The sequence below is a fragment of the Cavia porcellus genome, unplaced genomic scaffold (genome assembly GCF_034190915.1).
Source record: "Cavia porcellus strain 051 isolate PalLab524CR breed Dunkin Hartley unplaced genomic scaffold, mCavPor4.1 scaffold_6, whole genome shotgun sequence".
NCBI classification, from domain to species: Eukaryota; Metazoa; Chordata; class Mammalia; order Rodentia; family Caviidae; genus Cavia; species Cavia porcellus.
The window spans coordinates 3976664-4000032 of record NW_026947489.1 but is presented as its reverse complement, the minus strand read 5'-3'; the positions used below and the strand labels follow the sequence as shown (position 1 = coordinate 4000032).

Sequence of the window (23369 nt, the reverse complement as noted above, 5' to 3'; positions counted from 1 at the left end):
GGAGAAGGAACTGGATCAGGACCCTCCACCCCGGGGCTGAGTGTGCTGGTCTGCACAGCTCCCCTCTGCTCCTGCCCAGGGCCGCTGCCCAGCTAGCACAGAAGGACACAAGGAGCGCACCGGTCAGTTTTCAGTCAAGAAACCCTCCTTCAGGAAGAAAATCATGCAGAGAGGTTTTGCCACAACATCACTGTGCTCAGGTGACACATTTTTTAACTGTAGAGATGCTCATAAACCTTTACAACACGTGGGTCCTCACTGTGGTGGCCTCTCGCACACCTTTTGTGTTTTATATTACTTATTTGTGTCTTACTGCCTTTCATCTTATTTTCCCAAAGCTTGTTTCATGGCTGATTTCCTGGAATCTTCTTTTGCTTCTGTCTGAAAGGTTTGCGGCTAGATTTCTCTTATTGAATAAAACTGCTTTTTTTCTCCCTCCCCTTCTCCTTCCCTCCCCCATCCCACTCTCTCCTCTCGCTTTCCTTTCTCCCTCTGGTTCTCTTCCTTCTAATTTCTTTGGGTTTATTATGTTATTGTTTCTCCTGGATTCTTGGGTAGAAAACTTAATTTATTTAAATCTATGTTTGACTCTAATCACTCTTTCTGAGCATGTTGAAATCTGCCACTATGTAGAACTTGTTCACTATTTTGAAGCTACAGTGATTTTCTATCAAAGCTTGTCACATCCCTGAACAATGCACGGTTTACATTTTTCTTGTATTTACATAGGGATTGAACTCAGAGCCCTGGCAGTGAGCCACCACTTCAGCCCCTGATCCCCACACCCTTTAAGACAGTGTCTGACTAGACTGAAATTCTGTAGGATCTTCTGCTCTTTCTGCCTCAGCCTTCTGGAGGGCCGGGATGACAGGCAGGCACCCTCACACCGAGCTAAGGTTTTAGTACCTTTGGAAATCACTGGAAGGCAGGCGCAAGCTCTTTATTCTTCTGTCTTGTTTATTTCGCTTGCCATGGCGTTTCTGAGACTGGGGCGTGACTGTGGGGTCAGGGTGTGGCCTGCGGGCTGGTGGGGGCATCGGCTTCGCTTTGCTCTGGAACACCCCAGGCCGTGCATGCCTGGTAGGCAAGCACCCCGTTTCTTCACCAAGCTGCACCTCCAGCCCACGCACACTATTTTCAGGTTGCAGGTTTACATAGGAACCAAGGTCCTCACCCATTTCGTTTCCCTTGCTGAACATTTCAGGGGATTTTTGAGTTGGTGAATGTAGACCGTCACCACTGACTTTTCCTGTAACACAGTCGCGTGGTTTTTTGGTGTGTGTCTCTTGCTGAGGCCCTCAAGTTGGGACTTTTTGTTTCATTTCAGGTTTCTTGTTTAATCAAGCGTCCTTCTCCGTACGTGCTTGGGTCCCTCAAGAAAGTCACCTCAGGACCAAGCACTTAGACACAGGCCACGCAGACCTTCAGCTCTGGTTGAGTCTCTGCAGCAATCAGGTGACGCCGGCTCCTGAGGGGCACCTCTGCAAGCGCTCACGGTCAGTGTCCTGGGCTCTTTTAAAAGCCCATCAGCATATGCTTGCAGTCTGTAGGCTTATCACCTCTTCCATTGTGGGTTGACAGTATTTTCTCCTACTGCCTCCAGTTGTTGGACTGATCTTTCTTACATTTTTAAATTTATTGGAAATTAGTTATCAAGACATTATGAGAGCCATTGAGAACAGATTTTGGTGTTTCTGGTAACAATGAAGTCTGGCTTTATTTTTCTGCCTTGAGTTAATCTGTGGTCTGAGCACCATTTATGGAGTGACCCACCCTCTTCCCACCAGCTGAGACTGCGCCCTTTAACTCCCTGGACCCCATGGGCTCAGCAGCCTCACTCCTGCAGGATCACCTAGGGTCAGTCTATTATGTGCCATTCTTGCTTCACAGTAAGCATTAATGTGCCCCGATGCAATCCCGTGCCATTTTTCTGATTAAAATTTTTAGTTTCTGTTGTCTAATGAACTTTAGAATCACTTTTTCAAGTTCAAAGAAAGCCATGCACTATTGCAGATATTTTTAAACTCAGTGAGTCATTTTTCTTAATCTTGTTCATGGAAAAATAATTGATTTTTTATTACATAAATCCCATCAATATTCTTCTTTGTACCTCCTAGTTCCGATGACATATTCATTTTTAAATTTTAGCTGGTCATGAAAATATTTTAAAATGTAAGCAGACATTTTCTCAGATTGTTTGATTCTCCTAATTTTCCTTGGGAAGACTGAAACTCAACTTTTATCCAGGTATTTGTTATAAGCAGAGTCCAGGATGACAGAATCCTTCAGCTTTCTATTGCTTTAATACAATTAATGATGACTTCTCTCTCTCCTCACTGATCTGAAAAGTATTTTCCTGTGTGGGACATTGTTTCCTGTCCTGAGGGGGCTTTGGGGTCTGTGGCCTGGCCTGCCTCTCCTCTGCTATTGTAATTACCATGGCCTGGCCCAATGCCCTCCTGGACCTCAGCTGGAACTCCGTGGTCCTCAGCATCTGAATGGAGGTGCTGGCTGGGCCTCAGAAAGCCCGGTGGGGGGACGTGGAGGGCAGCTTCTCATTGCCCTGCACTCTGTGCTTCTTCAGCCAGTGGCTCCCCTTCCTCAGGTCATCGTCCATAACCCTCAACTGTGTCACAGCTCTGTGGTAGGTGTTCTGACAACCGGACACTCAAGAATGCCTTATTTTGCACTGCAAATTCAAATGCATTTTGAGTCAGATCCATCATTAAATACAAAACACAGCCAACTTGAAAGAAGCAAGGGAAAAGACCCGGGAGCCAAAATCAGAAGGAAAATTTAAAGTCAGATCAGGAAACCAGGTGTAATTACTTCTGCAGTGGTGAATTTGAGTGGCCAGGGTGCCAGCAGCATACAGGACTCAGGAGGGGTTCAGCCCCTGAGCCTGTGTGAGCCAGCCACGGGCTGCAGAGGTGGACACCTGCCCAGGCACCCAAGCCAGGGCTCCTCACGCCCACGCGCACGACCAGCTGTGGCTTTAACCCACCCAGGGAGAGGGAACTGGATGTGAGCTTTTGCATAGAACCACAGCTTAAACCCCCTTTTCCTGGCAAGGAATACTATGACTGGGCCTGTGCTCTGAGGCCCAGGAGAGAGCCCCACAGAGTGTTTTAGAAAACCAGCTGCTCCCACCAGCACCCCAAATCCGGATCAGGTCCAGGAAATGCAACGAGGGAAACAGAGCAATTGTTTGCACTGACATACAGCAAGTGTTTTAGAGGCCACAGGATTATAATAAAAATTTAAAAAGAGTATAGATTAACCTCCAGTGACTGCAGAAAATTTATTCATTTTTCTGCAGCTGATAGAAAAATCAGACATTTACTCTACCTTTCCTGCACCAACTGTGCCTCAGGGTAAGTGAATAGTTGATTAGAAAGGATTCCTCCGTGGAGCGCATCCGGTGGATGACTGCAGAAGGGTGGGTGGTTAGGACACACCCACTTTGTTTTCTCCATGAAATGAGAGATCTGAGTGATCATCACCACACTGTCAACACCGTTAGCCATGGGCCGGTGGGAGCATTGCAAGCGCTAATGAAACAGAGCCCTGAATCAAAGGATCAATCACTAGTCACAAAAGACGACGATCAGCTGGGTATGCCACGCGAGCTGATGCCACAGGGATTTTATAGCTTCTGGGAAGTACTTGCTCATCCAAATTAAATTTGTGTGTCCCCAGGCCTTGGGATCTGACATGATAAGAGATTCTGAAAGTGGAAGAACAAGTTAAATATAGTCATCAAGAGGTAGTCTGCCCAATCCAAACCACAGGAAATTTCACGGGACACATGACCACGTTCCTTTAACAGATAAATTACCAAAACAAAGCGAGAAGAACCAGGGTGTCATCGATCAACACAGACTGGAGAGGGAGGCATTGTATTTGTTTCCAATGACTGCTGTAATAAATCACCACAGACTTAGTGGTTTAAAGAGACAGGTTTATTCTCTCAGTCTGGTAAGTCAGGCGTTTTATCCGGTTCTGCAGAGCTGCTTTTCTCAGGAGAGTCCGGGGAGAATCTCCTCCTTGTCCTCTCGGACCCTGAGATGCTGTGTTCATTACCCCAGATCAGCCCAGCTTTGCTGCCACCATCACAAGTCTCCTCTTCGGTCCTCCTGCTTTCCGTTTTATATAGTCTCGTGTGTTTGCTGCAGGCTCGCTCAGATGGTCTGAGGTGATCTCCTTCCCCATGAGAGCCTTGGTTCTTTAACATCTGAAGAGTCCCTGTTGCCATGGTGGGTAACATTCACAGGACAAGGGCATTCAGATATGGACTTCCTCAGGGGAACCTGGTTCAGGTATATTAAATACATATGGGGGTTTAATTCTGTAAGTGAACAAATCATAAATAATGCTAAAATAAAAATGGTTGAATTGGGTGCAAAAATGACTTGTAAATTAGGAACACAGAGTTGGTTCAGAAGCTAAGTAAGGGCACTGTGAAGGTTAAGCAGGTGTTATGGATTAAGAACTGGTGGTCGACTTAATGCCAGCTGGATTACATCAGCATGGTGCTGAGCGTGGATGCTCTACCTGAGGAAAGTTGCCAGCGTGGAGAAGGAGAAGCTATGCCTTAATGCATTGTTGCGTTGAGGCATTGAGACATTGTGGGTTCTCCTACGAGTTTCTGTTTGAGCTACTGGTTCTCCTGGAGAAGCTCTGGTCCTCACATCGAACATTGCTTCCTGGGTCCGGAGAGGAAGACTGTGTCACTTGGTCTCCAGGATGAACTCGTCATGCTGGCTTCCTGACATGTACTCAACTGTGCTTGTCGGAGGAGGAGCTCAGGGCCTCCGTGTTGCTGAGGATGCTGTGGTTCTTTTCAGGACAGCCCTGGTCTTTGTTGTGATTGTGACTTCTCAGCTCCAGTGTAGAACCCTCATTCCACCAGCACAGCTCCTTCACCCCGCTGGCATGGACTTTCTGGCTTCCACCACTGACCTTTAGGGCTTCCCAGCACAGATCCGTAAAACATATGGGCATGAGTCTTTTTTGTGGGCTCTGGACCTCCAGTTGGACTCGTGGAAGGCAATGTCACAAGCTCTGGGTTTTCATCTGGACTCATGTGGGACATTGCTGTGGGATTCAGGCCCTTGGCTAAATATTCTATGTCTTTGGTATTGTGGATAGGTTTCCTGCAGCTTCTTGTGTTAACTCTGGGTGATCATCATAAAGTAATGTTATCATCATAAAGTAAACTCCATGTCCTGATTCTAATTGTTCTCTGAACAACCTCTGACTAGAGCAGTGAGACTGAATCTTTTGCAATAAAAGAATAAATGTGCAACTTGGCATTTTGGACTTCGGAGGGAACATAAGCAGGAATGAGGTAACCCAGCAGTTGGAAAATAGATGGCCAAGTCAGGATGATTAAACACTTTGCAAATTCAGGCCATATGCAGGCTGCTGAGGGGAAGCAGACACCAGGGCTTCCCCTTGAGTTGGCAACATTCAGGGACTGTGGGGGAGGAGAACAAGACGCCAATAAGAAGCCAAGCCCTTGTGAGCTGGCGCCTCGCACAGGCCACTGCGGGGAGAACCAGATGCCAGCCTCTTCTGACACATGGGCTGAGAGATAAGAAGAGCTAAGGTTCCCCCCCCCCCCCACCAAGTGACTGGCTGGTCCAGAAAAACACAGATTGTGATGATACCTATAGAAGTAAAACACAACTTAATGCTTGTGGTGTTTAGTGTTTTACTGACTTTGTGGCCTAAAGCCCACAGTCTGATCATCTATGCAGAGGATAATAATACGCAGCGTAGCATTTAGGTGGCATCTTCCTTCTGAAGGCGGTAACCATTGTTAATTCCTTATTATCTTGTTTTGACATCCTGTATCATTTTCATTGTTTTGTTGGGTTGGGTTTTATTCTGTTTTGTCTTGTTTGATTTTATTGTATTGAATGGCACTCAAAGATCTGACATGCATGCTGGGAGTGCCAAGCACCCTGGGAACTTCCCATGAACCCCAAGTAGGGTGGAATTCAGGCATTTGCAGCACCCACAGCAGGTACAGCAGCGTCTCCACCTCAGCAGGCTGGGGGCCCCTTAAGGACAGATTGTACTACCGTGCCAATGAGGCCTTGAGGGTTTTTCCAAGCAATAAAATTATAGGTGTGAAATACATTTGAACTATTTTCTCCAAAGCACATCACAGAAATCACAAGAGGATGCAAAAGATGACTTCCTCCCATTAAAATGGCTGAAACAGAAGTGATAAAAATAAATTTGTGGTTAAAAATACCCGAGGACTGGTAGGGCAACAGGCTATCATTACTCAGAATCTGGCCTGCAATTAATGACTCCACAAGGTTGCAAATTGCTGACTTCTTCAGCAGTTTCACGTGTGGTCCTCGCTCACTGTGTTTGTGGAAGGCAGGTCTCACCAGAGAGGCTTCCTGCAGTTTGAGAACCCACGTGGTAAGTGGGGTCTTGCGCTCATGGTTTTGGTGTGCAGGTGCCTGCAGCACTGGCTGGGAGTTCTTTTGTCTTTACAGAATCGCCAAAGAAAATACGATGGACATTAATCATACTCCGTGACTGATAATTGTCAGCTGTATTGTTGTTGCTGTTCGAGTGACCTCACTAAGAACCTCTACAATGGCTGGACATTTCAAACAGGGTAATGTGGCACTTGAACTTCTAAACACAGGGCGGACTGTGGGCTGAGAGCAACTCCATCTTCTGGTTTGGCTTTCAGCTGCTATCTCCTGCTTTTTCTTTTAGCCACATTTAAGGGCGAGTGAGGAGGGTACAGGAGTTCAAATCTAGAGTGCAAATTTGTTCTCCTCTTCCCCTTTCTTCTTTTCTTCCTCCTCTTCTTCCTTCTCCTCCTCCCTCTCCTTTTTCTCATAAACAAGATCAAACCCAGCCCTTTGTGCATAGCTAGGAAGAGCTCTACCACTGAACTACACTCCCAGCCCAGGTTTCCTGAGAACGGGATATAAAAGTGTTACCTGTTGGAATTTTCACTCTGGTTAGCATTAGCACTTGGGGGAAAATGGTGAAGAGAGACGCTTACTGAGTGACAGTTACCTGAGTGAAAGCTGTGTGCGTGCAGCCAGCGTCTGACCACAAGCACTCACCTCCCTAACTCGTTTCCTTCTTGCTGGCTATTTTTCGGTGGAGCTGAGATGCTCTGCAATGTTGGCAGCTTCACTGTGCACTTTCCCAGTGGTGAGCAGCCTCTCTGGTCCCTTTTTAGAGTTGTTGGAGAGCTGTCAGGCCTCAGGAGACACAGGTGTCCATGCCCCTCTGCCGAGGGCCAGGCAGCCGAGGCCCTTCAGAGCCTCCCCACTGCCCTGTCCCCTCTTAGCAGAGTTCCATCTATGTTGTTGGCTGGATGCCCTGGGGTTCACCATCTTCACTGGGCACTGGGACCCTTGTCTGTGTGACACATATTCTTATCTGCCAAGCAAGGCTACTAACTCCTGTTTCTATTGACAGAAAGGAGCAAAAGCCATGAGATGTCTGAGCCACTGAGTGTAATTCAGTTACCTACAATTTTAAAATTTAACAAGATACATGCGATATAGAGGTTACCCTTTTAACCATTCTTAAGTGCACAGTTCCAAGCTATTACATGTATTCACCTAGTTGACCAACCATCACCAGAAACCATCTGAACTCCTTTGATCTTGCAAAATGGAAGCTCCCCACACCCCCTAAACAGCTCCTTATTCTCCCCTCCCCAGATCCTGGAAAACATCATTTGACTATCTGTCATCGTGAGTGTCCTACTTTTGTAAGTCATAAAACATTTTGCAATCATAAAACATTTGTCCACAACACGCAGTGCTCTTCGTGCTTGCCCTCGTGGTATGTGTCAGGATTTCTTCCCATTTTAAGGCTGAATGACTTCCTGCCGTGTGGATGTACCTGTTTCCAAAGCCATTCATCTATCAGTGGAAATCGGGGTTGTTTTCCTCTTTGGTCTGCTGTGAATGCGGCGGCCACGAGCGTGTGCGGAGGAAGGTCCCTTCAGATACTTGCAGTTCATCCGTCTGCAGACATGCACAGAAGCAGAATTGCTGCAGCATGCAGTGACTTTATGTTCAGCTTTTTGAGGCGTGGCCATACTAGTTTCCACAGTGGTCGCACTATTTCAGTCTTGCTAGTGGTACACAAGGATTGCGTTTCTTCATATTCTTGTCCACGTTTTTCATTGTTGATTTACTTTTCATTATAATAATCATCCCACTGGATGTGAGGTTGAGTTACCTTTCTCTAGTGATTTGTGATGTTTAGCGTGAAAATGTATTTCTTGGTCATCTGTTTATGCTCTTGCGTAAACACCTGTGTCTGATACTTCTTATTACTATCAGAAAGTTTACACAAGGAAGCAAAAATAAGATGGATACTTAGCTAGAAACAATAGAATAGAGTACAGAGAGACCCATGCAAGGCTTAAGACAAATCCTTTAACCCCCTTGGCTTAGGGCACCCCCTAGCCAATGCGGGATGGGGGAGTCAAGCTGACCTTGACTTAGTGGACACAGCTCCCGGTGCAGTGGCCACTATTAGAAGCTTTCCGATAGTTCAGTATGTGGTCTGTCTTGTTAATGCCAAAGATACTGGGCTTACTACAAGCAAAGATAAAAATGTTCTGTTTTAAATATTTCAGAAGAAGCTGAATAGACCCATCTCCAGTCTGGCATTTGCCATTTAATCCTTGATTTTGGAAGCCTGGGAAGGACATCTAGCTGGCAAAGAGGAAATCTGCAACAGCAGCTCTGATTTTGAGTGGACACTGAGCATGGGGAATTCACTGTGAAGAGAAGGCTTCTTGTTGAGCTCAGTTTTCCCTGGTTTGTTATCCGGCCCTTGTAATGCAGGTAGGAACACTTGGCCTCAGCCCCAAAGATGGCAACATGATACAGCTTGAATTTTTGATCATAAATTCGTTATATATTTTTGCAAGATTCACATTTGTGTTTTTCCCCGTCAGTTTTATGATCAGTTGTGATTCCTGAATAGGACAGGACCGGCCTCCAGGGCCAGGTCTGTGAGATGTGCTGGTGCTTCCTTAGGAGGCAGGAGTTGGCAGAAAATGCCCAGGCTTGCAGCTTTTCCAGAAGTTATCACATTGTCCAGGAAGCATCTGTGCCTGCGTCAAGGGTCTCCGCAGGGACTGAGTGAGACAAATGCAGAGATGCTGAACGGGAGCACTCGCTGTGACAGCTCTGAATGCAGGCAGAGGGCCACTGACGTGGGTCACCAGGGACACAGCCGGCTCATGCTGAGTCACAGCACAGGGAGAGCTCTCTGCTTCTTGTCCCTTGCACCCACTTGAAATTCTCTTAAACTAAAAGAGTGTGATGATTAACTGTCTGACTGTCCTACTTAGCAATCATTTATTAACATCCTTTGCAGTGTTGGGAGAAGGTTCTATGTGGACGTTTCATTTCATTGTGTCTTAAACTTTAAGGTAAAGGTTAGTTCAGTGTTTATCTTCCATATTAAATGCCACCCACCAAGGTGTTCTTGTGACAGTTTTCTTCTTCATGTAGAATTTGCATCACAGGCATGGAGGAAGGGATCAGTGGCAGAGTGAGACATTTGGGCAGCACTGTGTACCAAGAGGAGGGAGAAACAGCCCCAGGTGACCTCACTGGCCATTATCTAAGTGACTGCCATGACTGCCAGTCCTGACCGAATGCCCATGTGCTGGCTACTTGTTGCTCCATTGAGTGCCAGCCCACCGTGCTGGAGCAGCCAGGCTTTCCATAGTTTGGGCACAAGATACCCTCAGCGTGGGCAGTGGGCTGTTGTACTTGTACTAATCCCTGTCTGGTAGAATAAGTTTGCTGCCTTGTTAAAGAGAAACATGAGTTTCTTTTGTAAATGTTGCGTCAAGTCTGTTTTCTAGAAGCAGTCAGATTTTGTTGGAATCAAGGTCTGCACGGCTCCCCTATGCTCATCCCCAGGGTCCCGAGGCACCACAGGCCTGTTATCCAGGCAGTAGCCCGGACACACCAGAGCACCGGATGCTGGCAGCCCCCGGCATGCGCTACTGCATTTGTTCCCCACCCGGAGCTGGCTCTCAGCCTCCTGTTCTACAGAGGTTGGCGACCCACACACAGCCTGCCTTCCCACACTGCCCGACCGCGGATCAGGGGCTCCTTTCCCAAGCAGAAGTCTTGCTGCAAGGTTGAAGTTCCCAGATAATGAGATGCTGCTCTTGAGGTCCTCTGTAGGCAAGCAGTGTTGTCTCCACCACCCCAACATCCTGTGGCTGCTGCGCATGTCAGGAGGGGGAACGGGGGCCCCCATATGGGCACCTGTGATTTGCTCACCTGCAGAGCAGCAAGGGTGGCAGCACTGCATCTCAGTACAGGGACTTCTGGATCTGGCACATCAACTCCCGGGGCTCCTGAAGGCAGCAGCTCTCTGAGGGCCTGGCTTCCCCTGTGGGCATCAGTCCCAGGGAGCCAGCCACGGGGGTTCTGCCAGTCTTTCTGCAAACACTCAGTTCTCGTGAGGAATTCCTTTCTGCTTTAGACGGTGTAAAGAATTTTTCCTCTGCAAATGAACTGACTGATAAGGATGGGACTTATTGTCTTGATTCATAAACGAGGTAATGGGGGCCGGGAAGGTTAAGAGCACACAGTGGATGAGTGCCCGAAGATGTGTGTAATCTTGCCGGTTATCTCTAAAGATGATGTGTTTACCTCCCATCATCAGACTGTGTCCAAAGCAAATCTAAACCGGGAAGAAAAGATGCTCAAGGACCCTCTGACAGCAAAACAGGATGTGTATCTAGAGAACTTGCCTTTGCCCACACGTTGAGGCTCGGGAAAGGCTAACTAATATTCATTCGACTGTGTTTTATTCTTTCAGAAAACAAGAAGCACAAGTGTGAGGAAACTTTATGAGGTGGCTAAAAGGAAAAGGAAATGAACAGCAGGCAGTGTGAGCTACAGCTGCAGCCCCAGCCGCCCTGCCCTGTGGCGGCTCCAGGATGGGGCTCCCTGCTGCCACCAGGGAAGGGTGTGAGATGTATCTGAAACTGCAACTCACGCGTCTGTTAGAAATTGCTAACTGCCCAAACCCTCAGCAAAGCTCATCTTAGTCTGAACTCTGAATCTTAGGTGCATCGTCTGTCAGCAGCGGGCAGCATTTGGAGTTAAATGTATGTTACTGAATAGGACAGCAATATCCAAGCACAGAAATTGGCACACAATTTCAAGGATTTTCTGGCAGAAGTAAATGCAAGCCTTATCTGAATGGACATGTTCTCACACGATTCTCACAGATAAAACTCTGATGATGATGGATTACACTCTGCAGTCATGCAGCAGAAGGGAAACTCATTCACCAAGAATGAAAGCCAATCAACAGAATCACTAAGCTGTAGGACTAGGTCTTCCTTTAAACACTTTAGAGGATAAAACTATTAAATAAATGTTATAAAATATTCTTAAAATGATCACATGCATACCAGATGAAAATTTAAAAATGTATGAGAATATTATGAATAGGAAAGTTAGATTTAAAAAAAAATAAATAGAACTTCTAGAAGTCAAAAATATGTAGTTTTAAAACATTATTATTGCATAGAACAACATATTAGATGCAGTTTAAGAAACACTGTTGGATGAAAGAAATATCTAAAAGATCTATAACTCAGGCATAAAAGGCAGAAAATATGAAACTTGGAGAGAAATTTAGCATACATCCGATGAGTTCTAGAAGGTTAAAGCAGAAAGAACGAGGATGTTTGGAGACTGAGCTCTTGCAATTCTCTTAGAGTTTAGTAAAATATTACTTTGTGAATTAAACACGGACTATTCCTGAGGAAGACCCTCTACAAAATCACTCACACAAAGATATGGATTATCAAAAAATAAAGAGGAGAATTTAAATCATAGAACTTTAAAACATAAGCAAAGACTAGACTCACTAAAACTCTCAACACTTAACCTCAGTGCAAGGGTTAGCAAACTGTGGTTCATGGTCAGCGGGCTTTATTGGCACACTCTCGTTAAATTCTGTGCTTTTTTGAAAAATGTAAATTAAAGGAAGACAATTTATTTAAAGAATTGGGAGTGAGGAGAAGATAACTTCTCTGCAGACCTGGGGCCATTGGAAAGGCAAATACTCCTCAGTACACATTTTTACGGCCGCCTTTATGTTACAGCAGCACAGCTGAGAACTTGTGCTGGAAACCATGTGATTTGCAAAAGCTGAAGGCTTTGCCATCTCATTGTTTATGACAAAGTTTAGTGATCCCTGGTGCAGAGGACAGGACTCAGCGAGGTGCATGGGATGGTGAGAAATGCAACAGGATGCTGGGAAACAGAAACGACCTTTGTGCACAAACGGCCCAAGCCGCAGACAGTGTCTCCCACATGAAGCGATCACAGCTCCTGAAAAATTCATCACTGGCACCCATTTGCCTTTGTATAGTAATGGAAGTGGACACAGCCTCACGAAACGCACCCGAGCTTTACACCATTCTCACACATTAATTAGGGCATTTATCGGTGTCCTTTTGTCAACAAAAAGGAAACTGAGGCCTTCCAAAGTGATGCAGTTTATTCAAGATTACTGAGCTAACAAGAGGTGGGGAGAGTTGATGCCAGGTCTCAAAATTTGAGTTCAGGATTCTACAGTCTTTAAAGATAATTGGCTAGAAACAGACAGGAAATAGAAACTTCACTGGAAAGCCTATGTAAATCTGTAACACGTGAGCCGGCATTGTCTAAGTAGGTTAAATATGTTTGACCTGTATACTTGGCTGCTGTTATCAATTAAATGGGTTAGTTTGATTTTCCTTCTTATAGGCTTTATTTCCAGAGAGGATGCTGTTTAGAAAAGACTACTGAGTTGCTGGTTCATCAGCACCATTTTTTTCCTCCTGTGGAGCTATAGACTGCCCCTGCCCCCCTCACTGGCTGGTTTTGGCAAAGATGCTGATCGGACTCTGAGTCTCACCCCTAGACGTGTGGGGAAGACAAATCTTCTCAAAGAATTCCAATGCCTGGTTCTTTCTTCTGCCTCTAGCCAACTGTGTCAGAATCCCCAGTCTCAAGTTTTAAAAGCTCCCCAGTTATGTTTATCAGCTTTCTGTTATTGAGACAAAATATCTGTGGTAACTTAACTTCTCACAATTTCTGTGGTTTTAGTCTATGGTTATGTGGTCAGTCAGTGGAAGGTTCCTTTGTTTAATTCATGAGTCAGTCAAGTCCTGCTCTGCTAGTGGCCCGGGTACACTGGGCAGCACCAGCTTATGCAGAAGGGCCTCAGTCAGCACTGTGGGGCGTTGGTCTCTGTTGCTCCCAACTGTCACATTCTACACTATGTGGCCAGTCCTCTCACACACTGGCCTTTGGAGGGCACTTCTGAACCACAGCGCTGGTGTTCCTAAAATGTATTCAGGGCTAAGAACTAGATTTTCATGAAAACAAGAAAGTTGGAGAGATGCCACACAGTTTGCTTCCCTCGTGACCAAACAGAATGGTCTGTGGAATGTTAGGCATTGTCTGCTATAATGACCCAGCTAGGCGTCCACTGAGTTGGAATTTCCTTCTGTTCTCACTGATGTGTGTGCCATGCCTACGTTGCATTTGTGCAGGGTGGAAAATGTATCAGGACCCATTGTTCCCACATCACTCTACCTCAGGCATCATACCTGGAAGCAATCAGATGACAGCGTGGAGGAGGAAAACAAAACCAGCTTTGTATTTATTCTCATGACTGGCAGCAAACAGGGGACTAACTGCAACAGGGGCAGGAGGCCTAGTGAGCCTTTGATGCCCTCGCAAACCAAGGCTTGGCGTATATGAGATTGGTGCCCATCTGAGGGACCCTACTCTTCAGGGTAGGCTCTGTTGGATATAGGGAAACAGCTCAAGCACTATTCCAATCCGGTTTGATATTTTTATACTGAGAGGAGAATTCTAACACTTCTTGGTCTGTGAGAAGGGGCTGTGGGAGTTCCACATGAGTTAAACCAAGAAACAGAAACTGTGTGGCCCAGGGCTGACCTGTAGACTCCCCATGGCATGGAAACTTCTAGAATGATTGCTCCCTGAAACATCAGCGATGAAGGGGTTTTACCAAAATAGTGTGTTGAAGGTTTGGGCAGCACTGCACGGTGCTTCCCACAGGGAAACGTTGCTGAGAGAGAGAGAGAAATGTGGAGTGTGATACACAGCGTCTCCCCTTTTTGAGGTGACTACACCCCGACCCCATCAGCAAGCTGCATGCTGCTCTCTGGCTGCAAGTCCCGAGGACATTCGGAAAGGTCAGGGGATTTGCAAATTGAGGGCTGGACAAAAGCATTTGAGTCATATTTCTGATCAAGTAATGATTTATTTCTGCACATATGAAAGTGGGTTTTTGAAGCTACTGAATTAATTGTTTTTGTTGAACAGCCAGTTCAGGGAAGGGTTTATTAATCCCTTTGGAAGATGACTGTAGAAAACATGTTCTCTAAGATTAAGATCATGTCCTTTATATAAGTCCTGATAGAAAGTTCCTTCCTTGGCTCTAAAATTAGAAAAAGACCTTTTTGCAAACCACAAAGCCCAACAAATGTCGAGTGGACGTTTTGCACTGGAACCTTTCCAAGGGGAATGAACTTGCTCAGTGTTATTTTTAATTGCAGGCCACACAGTTCAGCTTACGCTGTCCACATGAAACTAATTGTAGGATTTATGGGTTTTTTTTTTTTAGCCAAATCTAAAATCTCTATGTAAGTAACCCCAAAGATCAATCAGGGTGGGGGGAAATTCTGCCTCACAGTTCCAAATACTCAGCCATGTGGAAAGACACCGGGCAGGACTTCAGGTGATTCGGATCCTTCCTTTATTAGTTTCAGTGTCATTTGGAAAAATTAACTCTGAGATCCTCCCTCTCCACCTCTCCCCCTTTCTCCTTCTTTCCTCTTTTTATATTTTTAGACGATTGCAGCTGGGACACATTCTATATCTACCCCTCCTTTTATAGACAAGGAAGTTATTCTAGAGAAGACAGTTTATTGAGGTGGTGTTGTAAAATCATATCTTTGTCCTTTTCCCTTCTATGTCTCTCCCTAACCCATAGCCCAGCTTCTTAAAAATGAGCCACACAAGGTGACGTCGAAGTTCACAACAATCTTCAGAGCCTTTACCAAGAATACAGCATCTCCTTTCCCCCAGAAGGGGAAGTTTAATAGTGTTGGCTTTCAGTGATCGTTTTCTTTTATATGTGCGCTACCTTCTAGGCTCATCACCAAATATTTATATCTTGCCCTCAATGAATACACATTTGGTGTCATTTCATCTCAAATTACATTTTAGAAAAATATTTCCACTTCTAAGAAAGAGGATGGGAAGAAACAGAGAGAGAGATGAAGGGAGGAGAGATTAAGAGAGAGATTCAGACAGACAGACAGACAGACAGACAGATGTACCTGTAGGTCTATAGTGGTTGTAAATTTATGTAACCTAAGTAGAAATAAAAAGTTCTAGCTCCTCATCTTTCACACACACAAAAAAGCCCTCCAAGATTTAATGTCAGCGAGATACTGTCAAAATGTAACCAGAGTGTGTGGTTCCGTATTTAGCATGTTAGGATTTATGTGAAGTTATTTTGTGTCTAGCACAGCCTCCACGTGGGATCACAGGTCTGCCCTCTGAAAGCTGGCTGTCCAGGGTGAGACTGTGATAGCACCTGTGTCACCATCTCTCACGCCCTGTGCTGCTAAGGGGTAAGGATACAGTCAGTGCATATGCTTGGGAGTCAGAGACACTCACTCTGGGAGGATAGTTATTTTCACTTGGAGACACATTTAAAATAGTTTTGTAAGAAAAGATAAGAAAAGAAAGGGGAGGAACATTTCAGAGAACAGGGAGATCATGGTTCTAAAAAGGCACAATATCAAGAAGTCCGAACTGGCTGCGTGTCCCTTTCTTTACCCAGGGTTTCTAAAAGTACTATGAGTCTCCTTCCTGTCCTGAGCCCATCTTTCTCCATCCTGGAGTGCTCTTACACATGTGGCACAGTGTTAACAGTAAGTCCCAGTCAGTGTAACGTGAACAGAACAGTTGGTGGCTGCTGAGACGTACTTCTGGGTGCTATGAGCTTCAATACAAGGGTTGAAAATGTTTTCCTCCATGGATATGGTCACAGCCATGCTAAATAACAGAAGCTGTAGGTAGGGTTATGATCCACTAATGACAAGTTAGAATTAATGAGAGTTTAACAAGTCTGCTAAATACAAAATCAATATAAAAATCAATTGAAATCTCATCTATCAGAAAAACACTATTACAAAGCAAAACGTAAAATTTTACTGTTTAACACAGCATTAAAATATCACAAATCTAGTAATAAATCTAACAAAACATACGCATGACTTCTACAGAGGACAAAGCACCCAATAAAGACTTGCTTTAGAACATAGAGCAGCTCTTGCTACATGGAGGCTTACATCAAGATTGTTGATTGGAAGATGCAGTGTGGTAAAGATGTCAGTGCAATTCCCAGCCACACAGGGCAGAAAATTCATACCGAGATCCACGGATATGACCATACTAGCATAGGACAGAGGTAACACTAATGGATGATCAGTTTGGGGGTATTCGGTATTCATAAGGAAAAAACAAAACCCTTTCATCACAAGAAGTATGAAAAGCAATTGACAAACAATGTGTAAAAATATAAGTTATAAAACTTTTAGAAGACAATACACAAGAACCTCTTTTGATACATTCATTATGTAGAAAAATGTTTTAATAGGTACAGAAGCATAAAATAAATATGACTGCATTAAAAGTAAGAGCTTTCACTAATCTAAAAATAAACTCCTTCAATTAAAATAGAGTTTATAAATGGCAGATGTTTGTAACAAGGGTCAAATACCCAAAACATCTAAGGGACTCTGCCACATCAGTAAGATAAAGTCTAACTGAGGGGAAAGGGGCAGAAGACTTGAAGAGATATTCCACAATGAGGAAATCCAAATGGCCACCAACCAGAGGGGCGAGGCCCCGATCTTTACAGTAAGAAAGAAAAACAAATGAAACCAAAGGAGATTCCACTGCATATATAAGGTCACGGGTAAAAATGTAAAAGCCTGAAAATCCCGTGTTTGAGGGGAAGTGGGGAGTCTGAGAATTCAGGTAGCACAGTGTTGTCTCCTCAGAAGGTCTCTGAGCATCATCTGACCTCTGTGTGGCCAGCAGCTCCTCTGTTGGTGTGTATCTCAGAAATTTCTGCACATTCATGTGCAAGAACCTTCTAGCAGTACATTTGAAATACTAGCATTGCAACTCCCAAATATCTATTGTGAGGCACAAAAAAAAAAAAAAATCAATGCATTAACGATTATGCATCAGCGGAAATGAATAAATTGTAACCAAGCACTATAGCAAAGATGAATTTCGGTGTCCAAAGAGGAAAGTAAGGCAGCCAATACCACTTACATCCCTGCAATATACTAGAGCTCCAGAGCCAGGCAGGACTGGTGTGCGTGCCAGGTTGTATGCATAGTTGGTGAAGTTGGCAAATAAGAGCACAATGAAGGATTTATCATAATATCAAGATAACGGAGAGCTGTGGAGGGAGAGAGAGGGTCCTGCTCACAGAGAGGCAAACGAAAGATCCCTGGGGGCTTTGATCCAGACCTGTGTGTAACTTTATACCTCCTGATATATCCACAAAAGGAAGTGGGGCTGGATGGGGTGAGGGCAGGCGGGTAGGAAGAGTGTCCTAGTTATCAGGGGGAAGCGGGACTCCCAACCTGATAGATGTCAATATGCAGAGTTTCTGTCCCCTGAAGTTGAAGAATGAATTCCAAAGGACAAAGGAGGTTCAGAGGAGTAAAAGTGTGTTGTGGACAAAGAATAGCACCTGAGAGATCGGAGGAGACCCGGGAATGGGCTGCCACTGAGGCCCTTTGTCAGGGTAATTTACACAGGAAGTCACAACATAGACCACAGAGTGGGCCAAACCCCAGTTGACTTGCAGGAATATAAATGTATCTCCTTGGCTGATATTGGTCCAATAGGGAACCAAATCTCACAGCAAGGGTGCATGAACAGAACAAGCATCTTTGGTAGGAGATGGGTCTGGACTCTCCGCTCACCCGCCCGGTAACGGATGCCATTACCTTCTTCATCCTGAGGCGCCTCTGAAGAAAGCCAGGCCTCAGGATGAAGACGCCACAGCCAGGCTGTACACCCCCCTGGAGAAGGAGAATGACAGGGGATTTCAGTGCAGCCAGCATCACCTGGGCAGGAGGTCCAGATGGGGATCAGGACCCCAGTCCCTCTCTGACTATCAACTTCTATGTGACTTAGCTGCCTATAATCCTGGGACATAGCAGCAAAGCAGGCCAGTGACCCGTCGGCCAAGAGAACAGGAGGAACTGAGGCCTCTCCTCTGAGGAGACCAGCCCTGTTCTCCGTCTTCATGTATGCTGTAGTATTTGCCTTTCAATGTAGTGAATGAAACATGCATTTTATAGGACTTAATTTTTCCACAAATAAAGTGATACATCAAAAGCGTAAGGTAAGGTAAGAACATTGGTGTTTTACTTCTGCAGATCAGAAAATACTTATTGTTAACAGTATATAATCACTTACTTTGCACATGGTACTAATTTTTACTAGATTTAAAGAGCTGCCACTTTCTTCTCAGACATTCCCGCAGTGTTCATCATTTGTCCCTTTTATACTTGCACTATTCTGGTACTAATCTTTTTATTCACTACGATAGCAAAAAATTTGCACTGAGTAGTAAACACATAAACTAAATATGCATATTTTTAATATCACTGCAGTAGGAAGCTAGAAGGACCCAATTGCTTCTGCATACGCTGATTTGGATAAATTTTGAGTAACCATTTCAAGGCTCATGAAAAGAATTTAAAAGTAATTTTTAAAAATTCCCTAAACTTCATTTAAATATATAAGGAGCTGTCCAAGGAGCTGGCATCACCACGTAAATGATGGAGAAGCAGCTGTGGAAATGTCTTCTTATTATTCTGCTGACTTAATCCCATTTCCAACACATAACCTGAGTACGTGTCTTCCCACGCCCCTTTTCACCTTATCCCAACAATACCAAGCACAGTAAAACTCCCAGCTGAAAATAGTCTTTGGTAATTTTTTTTTAAACACAGAAAGCGATTTTCTATTATTTTTGCCACCCAATAGGAAGAATTGATGGTGCATTAATCAAAAAAACAATTTCATTAAAAAAGTTGATCTTTACCTTGAGTGTAACCTTACGACAAAGCCAGTGATGAAACTTAAATTAGAAGACTGAAACCCACTTTAGTCTTATGCCACTAAAAACGCATGTCTCCAACTACTTTCTAAGTTCGAAACTCAGGAACTGTTACTAATTCAATTGATGCATGTGGGTGATTAACTATTTGGAGAATTAAAACTTAAGCGTTACTTTTCCATTTTGGTTATTTATTCAGTGAAAACTGAAGGTAAAGCCCACAGATTCCGAGGGCGTGGTCATGGACAGCGGAGGGCCAGGATTCACTGGAACACTGACTGACTCCATGTCCTTCGGGGTTAGTGGAGAGACAGGCACAGTGACCGGGCCTCAGTGAGGGCCGGTAGTGGTCACTCTCCTGAACACAGAAGTGTTTTGCCCGTGCCCCCGATTCCTTACTTCCACGTTGGACGGCTGCACCTGGGTTTTGTCTCTCCAGTGTCTTTCCCTCTTCCTCCCCGCCTTCCTCCCAGCGGCTCTGGCCTGCCCTCACAGCCCACCAAGCATTTTGCCAGGTCCTGACACGTTCTCCTTCTGAAGAATACCTCCAGGCCCTGCTCTTGCCAGCAGGGACAAATTTCTACCTAATCCCCAGCACTAGTCCTGTGCCCTAAAACTAGTACTCATGCTCAGTCAGACAAGTATCATCTAAATACAAATGGGTCTACTTGTGCACGTGGACCTCTTCGGTGGTGACCAGTGCAACCCAGTTAATGACATGAAAAGGCCCCATTCTTTTCCTTCCTGCCCTGGCTCTTACCTCACTTGGTCCTCATCTCATTCTGGCAAACAGCTAACGATGGTCATCAGTTGGTACTGAGCACATCCCTGCACCCACCCGGTTCACAGCATCCCATCACCCCACCCTCACGAGCACCCTAGAAGCTGCTGCTGTTGCACATAATAATTGTTGCACATAATATTTTCAGTTGCACATAATAATTGTACATGTGGATGGTGTGGTGTGATGTTTCCAGACATGGTAACGCTGTGTAATGAGCAAATCAGGGCAGTCACCAGAACCGTCACCTCCAACATGTGTCATTTTCCAGGTGGGGAGATTCAGTGTCCATCCTGTAGCCGTTCTGGAATATAGACCAGATTACTGTGGGTGATGGCCACAGTGCCGTGCAGTGGAATGCCAGGCTCATTCCCCGCCCCAGCTACTACCATTATTATCTGGGCATTTCAGATGAGGGAACCGGAGTTCAGAAGAAAGAAATTGGTGCTCAGAGTTGCACGGTTGCCTGAGAGTTGGGGAAGCAGAAACAAACCCAGGGACCAGGCTCCAAGGTCTCCATCCTTTCTCTTTGCCTGCATGTCTTTGCTGGCAGGTTCCTTAAAGAACATATGGCCCCTTTGCGCCTTTGCACAGAACTCCTTCCCTTCTTTCGGCTTGGCTACATCCAAACCACCCTTCACTGGCGGTTTCCATACTTCTTGCCCTTTCTGTGGCTTGGTGCTATTGCGATCCTTACTCTCTTTGGCTCTATGCAATTTGCCCCATCAGAACATATTCGAAACACATGTGCATTGTTTCAAGTCCTCTTGCGTGTGTTATATTTGAGTCTTCAGTGCTGGTGAGTGTGCTGGTGCAGATTCATCATCAACCACGGTGACTTTGCCCCAGGGCACATTTGCCACCATTTGGAGTCCTTTAGTTTTTTCAACTTGAGGAGTCACAACTGGCATTGAGTGCTGCTAAACACCCTACAATGAGAAGCAGCAAACCCCAGCAAACCTGCCCCCCCATGCAGTAGACATAGGCTGGCAAACGCAGAAGTCAGGGAACACACAGAATGGAGAGAGGGATCTATGCAGCATTTATTTGCTCCCAGGGTGTCATCCAAACAGATTTTTCACAGGAGTTTTAAGTGGTGGGCTTAAAGAAGCAGGCACAACTTCCGGGAGGTCATGCTGTGACTGAGAGGTGGTCACCATGCAGAGTCAAGCAGGCTGTGTCCAGCTGGGTCACAGGCGAGAGCTGGTCACCAGGACTTGGTTACACAGGGCAGCTTTTAGATGCACCACTGTGAAGAACTGGGAGGAGAGGAAGAGCTGTAAACCATTAAGGGTGACTGAGCTCTGCTTCTGGTGTGTGAAGGTCCAATTTATATTCAAAATGGAGATGGAGGCGACAGAAAATCCGAAGAACTCTAACAAAGGTCGGCTAAAGGAAGGCTCTGAGGTCGCCTTCCAGGTTTGCACAGAGAAGTCAGTTGTTCTGTCCTCTGAAGGGCAGCTCTTTCCCAGGCCTCCTAGGGACCTCATCATGGTGAACAGAAGCCCTCCTTTGTCTCACTTTGTTAAACTGGCTTGCAGCTGGCCTCTGAGACACCGCGTAGCTGGACCACATAGCCAGAAAGCAACAGGGCCGTTAGGCTGCACAGGGAATCTTTCCTGTTCATTGTTTTGCCAGCGCTGTTGGTACAATCCAGATCCCACACGCGGCGTGGTGCGGCCCACCGTCCTAACTCAAACATCCACACTTTCCGCCCCTCACAGTGAGCTCACAGCACTTCTCTAAGCCAGCGCAAAACCAGAGTTACTGTGGCCTAACACGGAGCTGCAACCTTCACTGCATCTGAAGAATTACATGTGCATCCACTGAGAGCTGCTAGCAGTGATAGGAGAGAATTCCATAGTTTTAGACAAAAAAATAGTTTCCCGCACAGAAAGCATGATCACAATCCATTTTTTCCTAAATAAGGTGATAGTTTTCTTACATCTTTAAAAAAAAAAGATTAATCAAAATGTTAATGAATGTTAAGTGACTTTTGGACATTCGCCTAGAATGAGTTTTTCTTTCTTTTCTATTTTTTAAAAAACATTTTCTTGAAAAGGAAGTCTATAATAAGTGTGTGAAGTTATTTTTGGGACTCTTTTTAGAGCTAAGTAGGATCTTTGCATACAGAATGACTTTCGGATGGAAACTTGGCCTGGACATGGGAAGGCTGTGAATCCAGAGTTAAGTCTGGAGAGGACTTCCAGGTCCAGCGTGGGGGTCATGTTGGTGACATGTCCATTCTCACACAACAGAAAGTCTGTGTAAGAGGTTTTGCATTTCAGTTAATGTCTGAGATCTGAGTAGTAGCTAATTGTACTAATGTTTTCAAATGTCTTGCAATCCTGCATCATCAGATGACTTATCCAAGCCCAGATTTAACTTCTGTCTGCCACGAGTAAGAATTGCTAAGGGTAAGTCAACCAATAATTCTCAGACTCCTATATATTAAATACCAAGCGTAAGCAGCCTAGAAGTCAGGAGAGAACTACAGATACCTCAGATACCTCCTTAATTTGCTGCTTTCAGGTATGTATTTATGATTACCTAGCAGACAACGCTGCACATCAGAGGAAACATTTTTGCATCAATTAATATGGGTAAGTGCCTTAGTTACTTTTCCTGTCGTTCAAACAGAATACTCAGAACGCACAGGTAAAGGTAAAGGAGGAAAGGGTTATTTCAGCTCAGAGTCTGTAGCGGTTTCAGCCTGAAGTTGGCTGGCTCCAAGGCAGGGTGGCATGGCGGAGGGGCATCGTAGAGGAGAAATAGTCCATGGCAAGGCAGGGAATGGTAGGGGGGCAGCAGCAGCAGCAGCAGCAGCAGCAGTCTCTCTGCCTTTTATCTCTTCAGGCTCCCTGCCCTTCGTGTGGGGCCACCCATACCCAGGGTGGACCTTCCCGTTATCCATACCCATAACTACACCAAATCAATCAGTGGACTAATTTAGTAATCACACACTTAATCCCATCATCTCTGCTGAAAAGCCCCATCTGTGACCAGATGAGCCAATGGGGGCCATCTAAACACAAGCTACGACAGATGAATTTACTTGAATGAACTTGCAAAACTAATTTGCCTTCTCTGAATCGGTATTTAACCTTAGCTTAAAGGCGAAGAGGGGATGCTCTTAAACACGTGATAAGTGGTGCTTAAAAAGTTCTACATGATACAGGGTAGGTCTGAAATGGGTTCTGAGTTCAAATGGAGAGTGTAACGTTCACTTGCAGTCTGTTCTTGGACAGGCTGCTCCATCTCCACAGCCCAGTTTCTTCTCTTAGACGAGTCAGCAATGCCTCTCTCCCTGTTGTGACAGGTAATGAACCACACGACCAGAAGGTGCCGC

General features: G+C 45.2%; 1 long non-coding RNA gene across 2 annotated transcripts; it reads left to right on the top strand.

The window, feature by feature from the left end:
* Positions 1-953: 953 nt before the first annotated feature.
* LOC134476346 (uncharacterized) lies at positions 954-22033 on the top strand. Of its 2 annotated transcripts, XR_010047893.1 has the most exons (5): positions 954-1166; positions 1328-1496; positions 6519-6643; positions 8645-8855; positions 10861-22033. It is a non-coding gene; the product is annotated as an uncharacterized LOC134476346 (long non-coding RNA). The 2 variants fall into 2 exon arrangements; XR_010047892.1 differs by lacking the exon at positions 10861-22033 and having other exon boundaries at positions 8645-9846.
* The last annotated feature ends 1336 nt before the right edge of the window (positions 22034-23369 follow it).